This window comes from Procambarus clarkii, chromosome 46, assembly GCF_040958095.1.
Source record: "Procambarus clarkii isolate CNS0578487 chromosome 46, FALCON_Pclarkii_2.0, whole genome shotgun sequence".
NCBI classification, from domain to species: domain Eukaryota; kingdom Metazoa; phylum Arthropoda; class Malacostraca; order Decapoda; family Cambaridae; genus Procambarus; species Procambarus clarkii.
Genome location: NC_091195.1, coordinates 19340718 through 19350717, shown reverse-complemented (window position 1 = coordinate 19350717; position 10000 = coordinate 19340718). Strand labels below are relative to the sequence as shown.

At 44.8% G+C, this 10000-nt stretch overlaps 1 protein-coding gene across 4 annotated transcripts in view; it reads right to left on the bottom strand.

Annotated features, from left to right (window-relative positions):
* Nucleotides 1-10000, bottom strand: part of LOC123770487 (quinone oxidoreductase) — a 94596-nt gene that overhangs the window by 61458 nt on the left and 23138 nt on the right. The window contains exon 1 of one of the 4 annotated variants that reach the window (XM_069301764.1): nt 9187-9210. The exons of 2 other annotated variants lie outside the window; for them this stretch is intronic. The gene's annotated coding sequence lies outside the window, so the exon portion shown is untranslated. Of the gene's footprint in view, nt 1-9186; nt 9211-10000 lie in introns of those variants that run through there. One more of the 4 variants, XM_069301767.1, reaches the window with a different exon arrangement.

The following is a 10000-nucleotide window of genomic DNA, read 5'->3' as shown; positions in this document are numbered from 1 at the left end:
TTCTTTTCACTGTCGATGGTAATTGAAAAATCAATTCTCCAAAATTTTATTTTTATAAAAATGAATTTTGGAGAATTGATTTTTCAATTACCATCGACAGTGAAAAGAAACATAAGAAAATATTGAGAAAATTCGCGTTAGAATTATTACTCTTACTTTTTCGGTCATATTTAATAATATATGTTTACAGGAAAGACTGCTACCAAAACATACTAATATATATATATATATATATATATATATATATATATATATATATATATATATATAAAACTTTAGAACACTTTCCCACCAGGAGACTCGAACCCTAGCCAGCACAGAAGCCTTCCAGCAACTGGCATAACAGGTACGCCTTAACCCTCTGCGCAGAGGGTTAAGGCGTACCTGTTATGCCAGTTGCTGGAAGGCTTCTGTGCTGGCTAGGGTTCGAGTCTCCTGGTGGGAAAGTGTTCTAAAGTTGTATACTTAACTCTCGTGTTTAGGAGAGTTGGGCCATATATATATATATATATATATATATATATATATATATATATATATATATATATATATATATATATATATGACAGTGTCAGACCACGGAGGAAAATTGAAATAGGAATTTCCTTAAGCCACTCCTTCTGAAGATGTATTAATATACGAAAGTACTTAAGAAAATTCCTGTTTCAATTTTCCTCCGTGGTCTGACACTGTCATATATATATATATATATATATATATATATATATATATATATATATATATATATATATATATATATATATATATTTATATATATGTAGGCGGGGGTAGCCAGAGAGTCAGCATGAATAGAGCGTGTCATTTATGTTTGGTGGATGAAAGATGAGGTGTAGAATGTAATCATCACTCCCTTCCCCCCCCCCCTGATGATCAGTGATGATGAGAACACTCAAGGAATACACCCTTGTGGCAGGTCAGTTTCCTGGCCGGCGTCCAAGTACGTACCACTAACTACACGCTGAGTGCAAGCACTCCTGCTCCCTAAATAATCCGCTGTTAATAACAATTCATATACTGACCTACATTCATATAGGCACAATCCCTCTAAGAAAGCACACCCACAATCCTTATAAACACAAAAACAATTTCATATAAAACATACAAGTAGACATTAATTATAATTTACATAAATATATTAAATATTTTTTTTGGTAGAGTATATCTGCGCGACTGCGGACCTGCGAGTGAGTTGACGAAATTATAGAAGGACCTCTATTGGCTCCATTACCAGGCGGCGTTATTAGAATTTCAGCCCAAACTCACTTAAATTGTATGTCGAACTTGCACTTAAAACAATCAAGTGACCCACGTGAGATTTGTGTTCTAATCTCTCGGGGAAATATGTTAAATGTTACGTTAAGAACACACTCGCGCTACTGAAGACTTGTAGGTAGTTTCAAATATATAATGTAAAAGATATTTAAATATTTTGCTTTCATTTGGCAACAGTTGTGTGTGTGTGTGTGTGTGTGTGTGTGTGTGTGTGTGTGTGTGTGTGTGTGTGTGTGTGTGTGTGTGTGTGTGTGTGTGTGTGTGAGAGAGAGAGAGAGAGAGAGAGAGAGAGAGAGAGAGAGAGAGAGAGAGAGAGAGAGAGAGAGAGAGAGAGAGAGAGAGAGAGAGAGAGAGAGAGAGAGACAGAGAGAGAGAGAGAGAGAGAGAGAGAGAGAGACAGAGAGAGAGACAGACAGACAGTGTTGCTCTAGGAGGAAAATTTGCAACAGTCATCACACAACTGCTTTAATTTTTCCGCCTGCTGTTCTCCACAACAACCTGTGCACTCACGGTCGACCTCCAGCTCTAGGACCCGGCTCTTCAAGCCGTTGGTTACCTAAGACAATACCTCCTGACCCATTTCCCTATCATACCTGCTTTTAAAGTTATGAAAGGAGTTAGCCTCTACAACCTGCTCCTTGAGTTCATTCAATTTATTGGCTATACACTCACGCTAAAGGAAAACTTTCTCTGACATCTCTATGGCACATCTGTTGCTACCCTTGTAACCCCTTAAGTAGATTAGTAACCCCTTAAGTAGATAAGTAACCCCTTTTCTTACTTAGAATTTAATACTAGAGAATTTGGGAAGGGGAGGGCATTATTAGGGAGAAAGCGCCAAGCCAGTACGACTATATAGCACTGGGAAGGGGTCAGGATAAGGCACGGGAGACATCTCTCGTCACGCAGGGTGCAGTCGCACCTCCACAGATCTCCAGTATCAGCTCTTGATACTGGTAATGGCTCAAAAGGGCCACCACTTACGGGCTATTCATGCCCGTGCCACCTTTTGGCTGGCTTAATCTTCATCAATCAATCAATCAGGATAAGGATTTGGGATGGGACGGAGGGAAAGGAATAGTGCCCTTGTATGGACGGTCGGGGATTGAACGCTGACCTGCATGACGCGAGACCGTCGCTCTACCGTCCACCCCAAGTGGTTGGGCTTCAAAGAGAGAGAGAGAGAGAGAGAGAGAGAGAGAGAGAGAGAGAGAGAGAGAGAGAGAGAGAGAGAGAGAGAGAGAGAGAGAGAGAGAGAGAATTTTCCAGGTATTACAATGAATAATTCTGAGTACAATGAGTAACCTAAGGAAATTCCTGTTTCAATTCTTCCTTCGTGGTCTGACACTCACACTGAGTAGTTGTCAAGTTGTCAAGGGTGTCAAGGGTTCCCATCTGTCCACCTTGTCAATCCCTCGTGTGTGTGTGTGTGTGTGTGTGTGTGTGTGTGTGTGTGTGTGTGTGTGTGTGTGTGTGTGTGTGTGTGTGAGTGTGTGTGTGTGAGTTATATACAAATAATTATACTGTAACCCCCCCTCCTCCCTCCCCAAATGAACCACACAATCCCCGCCATGTTTGACGCGCCCACGCGCAGCATGAGGGAGAATACATATCCACACATATCCACGCCATCCTTATCCAAACAGGTGTTTGTTCTCGCGGTGCGGGCACGCGGCCGCATGCTCCATCCACTATTGTAGTCGCGGAGGAGAGGCAGAGACGTGGATGTCTATATTTTGGGTTACATTACGGTCGGGAGATTTAGTGGAGGTGAAACATTGTTGGAACAGCGCGCGTTTGCCATCAGAATTAACGAGATCTCTTGAAAAAAAAAAACAATAGGCCAAAATTTATTGGGAGAACATGTACACACGCAAGCATGCACGCCCACGCACGCATACACGCGCACGCAAACACACACTGACGACGCCAAAATTATGAGAAGGATTAAGACAGAGGAGGACAGCTTGAGGCTTCAAGAAGACCTGGACAAACTGCAGGAATGGTCGAACAAATGGTTGTTAGAGTTTAACCCAAGCAAATGTAATGTAATGACGATAGGTGTAGGGAGCAGGAGACTAGATACTAGGTATCATTTGGGAGATGAAATACTTCAAGAGTCAGAGAGAGAGAGAGAGAGAGAGAGAGAGAGAGAGAGAGAGAGAGAGAGAGAGAGAGAGAGAGAGAGAGAGAGAGAGAGAGAGAGAGAGAGACCTGGGGGATGATATCACGCCAGACCTGTCTCCTGCAGCCCATATCAAGAGGATAACATCAGCGGCATATGTCAGGCTGGCTAACATAAGAACGGCCTTTAGAAACTTATTTAAGGAATCTTTCATAACTTTATATACAACATATGTCAGACCAATCCTGGAGTATGCAGCTCCAGCATGGAGTCCATATCTAGTCAAGGATAAGACTAAACTGGAAAAGGTTCAAAGGTTTGCCACCAGACTAGTACCCGAGCTGAGAGGTATGAGCTACGAGGAGAGACTACGGGAATTAAACCTCACGTCACTGGAAGACAGGAGAGTTAGGGGGGACATGATCTCCACATACAAGATTCTCAAAGTTGACCAGACCACACACTATAAGGTGAAGGGACGACGACGTTTCGGTCCGTCCTGGACCATTCTCAAGTCGATTGAGAATTGAGAATAGATTGAGAATAGAAGATTCTCAAAGGAATTGATAAGGTAGACAAAGATAGTTTAACACAAGGGGCACACGCACAAGGGGACACAGGTGGAAATTGAGTGCCCAAATGAGCCATAAAGACTTTAGACAGAATCTTTTTAGTGTCAGAGTAGTTAATAAATGGAATGCATTAGGAAGTGATGTTATCTCGAGATGATTTCGGGGCTTAGCGTCCCTGCGGCCCGGTCCCCGACCATGCCTCCTTTTTGTTAACCCCCCCCCCCCCGCCAGGAATCAGCTCGTAGCAGCTGTCTAACTCCCAGGTACCAATTTACCGCTAGGTGAACACGGGCATCGAGATGAAAGAAACTCTGCCCCCATTTTGTTTCCGCCTCCACCGGGGATCAAACCCGAAACCTCAAGACTACGAATACCGAGCGCAGTCCACTCAGCCGTCAGGCTCCTGTACTCCTCATGCAGCAGGCTAGTAGCCTCGCTGAGGGCCGTGCAGAGCCTCCCGGGGGAGGGCTGGGAAAATATTAGCATTACATCACTAATTAAATAGGCAATTGGTAGAAATTGGATTGAGATTTATAGGCGGCAGAAATACCCACTGTTGGCAACATTTCCTTCGGCAGAATGTAAACAAAGCGTGACGTCACAACTTGCCTAGACCAATGATCGCCCTCGTTGCCTATGACGTCATGGGAGGTATATGGCTTGTGATTGGCGGAAAGTCTCTCTCTCTCTCTCTCTCCTACAACTTATTTTATATTCTCTCTCATTTATCATCCATGTTTCTCTCACTTTATGTCCGTTTCTTTACCCGTTCTCCGCCGGATGTTACACACAGCTGGCCGGAGCTCTCAGTTCCTGGCAAGGGGGTGGAAAATGTCTTCAACCGGAAGTAGAGTTGAGGGCGGTTGTGGTTGATCTAAATGTCTATGTCTGTCTTTGTCTGTCTATCTGCGTCTGTGTCTACATGTGTCTGTGTCTACGTGTGTCTGTGTCTACATGTGTCTGTGTCTACGTGTGTCTGTGTCTACATGTGTCTGTGTCTACGTGTGTCTGTGTCTACATGTGTCTATGTCTACGTGTGTCTGTGTCTACATGTGTCTGTGTCTACATGTGTCTGTGTCTACGTGTGTCTGTGTCTACATGTGTCTGTGTCTACGTGTGTCTGTGTCTACGTGTGTCTGTGTCTACGTGTGTCTGTGTCTACGTGTGTCTGTGTCTACGTGTGTCTGTGTCTACGTGTGTCTGTGTCTACGTGTGTCTGTGTCTACATGTGTCTATGTCTACGTGTGTCTGTGTCTACGTGTGTCTGTGTCTACATGTGTCTGTGTCTACGTGTGTCTGTGTCTACATGTGTCTGTGTCTACGTGTGTCTGTGTCTACATGTGTCTGTGTCTGTGTCTACGTGTGTCTGTCAGTCTGGGGAGGAAGAGGGTGGGGCTGGGAGCGCCTGGTGGTGGATAGATGAGGGATTGTATTGTACCTTTTTTTAGATATAGAGTGGAAGGGATGATTCTAGCCCCGAGCCCCCTTAGCTGTCAAGTCCTCTGTGTGTACTCGCCTAGTTGTGTTTGCGGGGGTTGAGCTCTGGCTCTTTGGTCCCGCCTCTCAACCGTCAATCAACAGGTGTACAGGTTCCTGAGCCTATTGGGCTCTATCATATCTACACTTGAAACTGTGTATGGAGTCAGCCTCCAGCGTGTGTGTGTGTGTGTGTGTGTGTGTGTGTGTGTGTGTGTGTGTGTGTGTGTGTGTGTGTGTGTGTGTGTGTGTGTGTGTGGAGCGCGCGCGTGCGCATGTGCATGTAGGAAAATACTGTACAGGCGTCCCAGGAAAAGCATGAGTGGCTCTGACGTCACGCGGAGGATTACATAATTCTTTTTTTCTCATTAATCTGGCATTCGTATTCGCTTATTTTTGCTTATTTTATTTGTTGCTCATTTGACTATTTTTTTTACCGTTAACTGTATCACGAAAAATAATAATAATTAGACAATAAATAATATTAAAATAACATAGAACAGTGTTAAGAAACTACTTGAACGAACTACTGCATAACACTGGGAAGGGATCAGGATAAGGATTTGGGATGGGACGGAGGGAAGGAATGGTGTCCCTGTATGGGACGGTCGGGGATTGAACGCAGACCTGCATGAACCTAACCAATCCCCCCCCCCCACCAAGACTGGTCATGTGGAGCTCTGACCTTTAACCCCCTGAGTGCATGACCATCTTGGTGGTCAAGGCCCCATCACACCCTGCCACTCTCGTTTGGACTTTCACTACACTTGCCATAATGCCTCACCCGATGTTATCAAGTCCAGGCATATCAAGTCCACCCATATCAAGTCCAACCACATCAAGTCCAGCCATCTTAAGTCCAACCATCTTAAGTCCAAAAATATCAAGTCCAACCATACTAATTCCAACCACACTAAGTCCAGTCATATCAAGTCCAACCATATCAAGTCCAACCATACTAATTCCAACCACATCAAGCCCAGCCATACTAAGTCCAGTCATATCAAGTCCAACCATACTAAGTATAGTCATCTCAAGTCCAACCATCTCAAATCCAACCATATCAAGTCCAGTCAGCTCAAGCTCAACCATATTAAGTCCAACCACATCAAGTCCAACCCCACCACACACCCCTCCATCACCCAACGAACCCAACAACCTCAGCTCCCCCCCCTCCATAACCCCCCCCCACACAACTGGTTACACAAATCAACTTTAGACGTCAAAGTTTTCCTAAAGTCCAGAGAGGCTGTTTGGACTTGTGTTGCATGATACTGTTGGCCCATGCTTGCAAAGACAGTCCTGTTGCACACCAACAGATTGTGGCTGTTGCATTTAGCAATCGTACTCAATATGGCATGTGATAACATATCTATAATATATCACATGATATCAATATATCACACACACACACACACACACATATATATATATATATATATATATATATATATATATATATGTCGTACCTAGTAGCCAGAACTCACTTCTCAGCCTACTATGCAAGGCCAGATTTGCCTAATAAGCCTAGTTTTCATGAATTAATGTTTTTTCGACTACCTAACCTACCTAACCTTACCTAACCTAACGTTTTCGGCTACCTAACCTAACCTAACCTATAAAGATAGGTTAGGTTAGGTTAGGTAGGGTTGGTTAGGTTCGGTCATATATCTACGTTAATTTTAACTCCAATAAAAAAAATTTACCTCATACATAATGAAATGGGTAGCTTTATCTTTTCATAAGAAAAAAATTAGAGAAAATATATTAATTCAGTAAAACTTGGCTTATTAGGCAAATCGGGCCTTGCATAGTTGGCTGAGAAGTGAGTTCTGGCTACTAGGTACGACATATATATATATACACAAATTTGTATATATATATATATATATATATATATATATATATATATATATATATATATATATATATATATATATATATATATATATATATATATATATAGTCCTAGTCCTCGACTAGGCCTCCACACACACCCCCAGGAAGCAGCAGCCCGTAGCATCTGTCTAACTCCCAGGTACCTATTTACCGCTAGGTGAACAGGAGTATCAGGGGGGTGAAAAGAAACATTTTTGTCCATTTGTCTCCACCTAGGGGATCGAACCCGGAACCTCAGGACTACGAATCAGAACCGCTGTCCACTCAGCCGTCAGGCGCCCACTTAAACTCATTTAAACTCGTCTAACCTCACACAGCAGCTTGACGAAGACCACCTCGACACGGAGAGCCCTCACATCATGAGTCAGTGATTCAGCGTGATGCACCAAGATTCATCATTGACTCATCACCGATTCATCTCGATTCATCGTGGATTTACAATTCATCCTAATTCACCTTGTCACCCAGTCAAATCTTAGGAAATTCCAGAATTAAGGAGGTGGGGGGGGGGGAGAAAGGAAGAGGGGGGGGGGGCATGACGAAGGGAAAAGGGAGAGGGGGGGGGAGGGGGAAGTGTATCACCCCCTCCCTCTCCTCCCCATCTCACCCCTAAGCCCAACCTGTTCTGCTCGACATGAAACAGTTCTTTTTTTTAACCCTCAAAAGTTTTCCTGGTGGCTGTTCCACAATGTATCGTTTATTCGTCACATTCTCGTAGTGTTCAGTTGGTTATTACCTCGTCTTAGTGCTCACCTGTAGCCTGTTCGGTTGTTAAGGGGTGATTACAGGCAGGTTAGGTCAATGGTGATGGGGTTTGAGGTAGGTATGGACTTCAGGCTGGAGCTGCATACTCCAGGATTGGTCTGACGTAAGTGGTATACAGGGTCCTGAACGATTTCTGTGTGTGTGTGTGTGTGTGTGTGTGTGTGTGTGTGTGTGTGTGTGTGTGTGTGTGTGTGTGTGTGTGTGTGTGTGTGTGTCTGTCTCACCAGCGGAGTCCCACAGGGCTCAATCCTTGGTCCTATCCAGCTTCTGATACATGTAAACAATCTTCCAGAGGGTATAGACTCCTTCCTAAAAATGTTTGCTGATGATGCTGGTGGAGGGATACCCCCTCCCATTACTCAGAGATGAGGGGTGAGGGGGGGGGAGGGGTGAATCCTAGGATATAACCCAGGGGGGGGGGGAGAGGGGGGATGCATTCAGGGGAATCCTCCAGAGGGAGGAAGCCAAGCCACGCCATGTATGCTAAGAATGTTGTCTAGAGCATTTCCTTTAGACACACCTTAGCTCCTTTTTTTGGACAATAGAGCCCCCAGGACTTACACGTCAACTGCCATAGAGCACAAGTCTCCCTCACGTCACAATAGAGCCCCAAGCTCCCCCCCCCACGTCAAAAAAGACCCCTCAAGCCCCCCCACACGTCAAAAAAGACCCCCAAGCCCCCCCCCACACACGTCAAAACAAGAAAGCACTGAACCTGGAGATCAAAACCCGGAACCTTAGGACTACGAATCCCGAACGCTCTCCACTCAGCCGTCAGGCCCTCGTCAGGGGGTAGCTGCTAGCATTGTATATCATATTGTATTACGTATTGTCGTTGTATTTGCTGCTGTAGTTCTTAATACAATCACTAGAATCCGTAGTATAAGCAGGAGTAGAATGGACCAAGTTCAAGCCCATTGAAAGGCGGGAACCAAGAGCTGAATCCCAACCCCACAAAGCTAAATCCGCCACACACAGAAATGTACAAGATCATTAAAACATTGTTTATTAACTTAAACAAAACAAGGAGAAACAAAAGGTAATATTAACACTCACATATGATACTTGGAGAGTACGTAGTGGCCGGATATCATGGGTTGATCTGAAACAAAACAGAAGCCGGATATCACGGGTTGATCTGACACCAAACAGAAGCCGGATATCATGGGTTGATCTGACACCAAACAGAAGCCGGATATCAGAGGTTCTGACACCAAACAGAAGCCGGATATCACGGGTTGATCTGACACCAAACAGAAGCCGGATATCACGGGTTGATCTGACACCAAACAGAAGCCGGATATCACGGGTTGATCTGACACCAAACAGAAGCCGGATATCAGAGGTTCTGACACCAAACAGAAGCCGGATATCAGAGGTTCTGACACCAAACAGAAGCCGGATATCACGGGTTGATCTGACACCAAACAGAAGCCGGATATCACGGGTTGATCTGACACCAAACAGAAGCCGGATATCAGAGGTTCTGACACCAAACAGAAGCCGGATATCAGAGGTTCTGACACCAAACAGAAGCCGGATATCAGAGGTTCTGACACCAAACAGAAGCCGGATATCAGAGGTTCTGACACCAAACAGAAGCCGGATATCAGAGGTTCTGACACCAAACAGAAGCCGGATATCAGAGGTTCTGACACCAAACAGAAGCCGGATATCACGGGTTGATCTGACACCAAACAGAAGCCGGATATCACACAATGTAGGTGGTGTAGGGAGGGGGAAGAAAGGGGAGGGGGGTTAGGGAAGAAAGGGAGGGGGTGGGGAAGGGAAGAGGGTGGGGGGAAAATTGGAGAGAGGAGCGGGGGGGGGGGGGGGAGGGAGGGAGGGGAGAGGTAGTAATCACATTAAG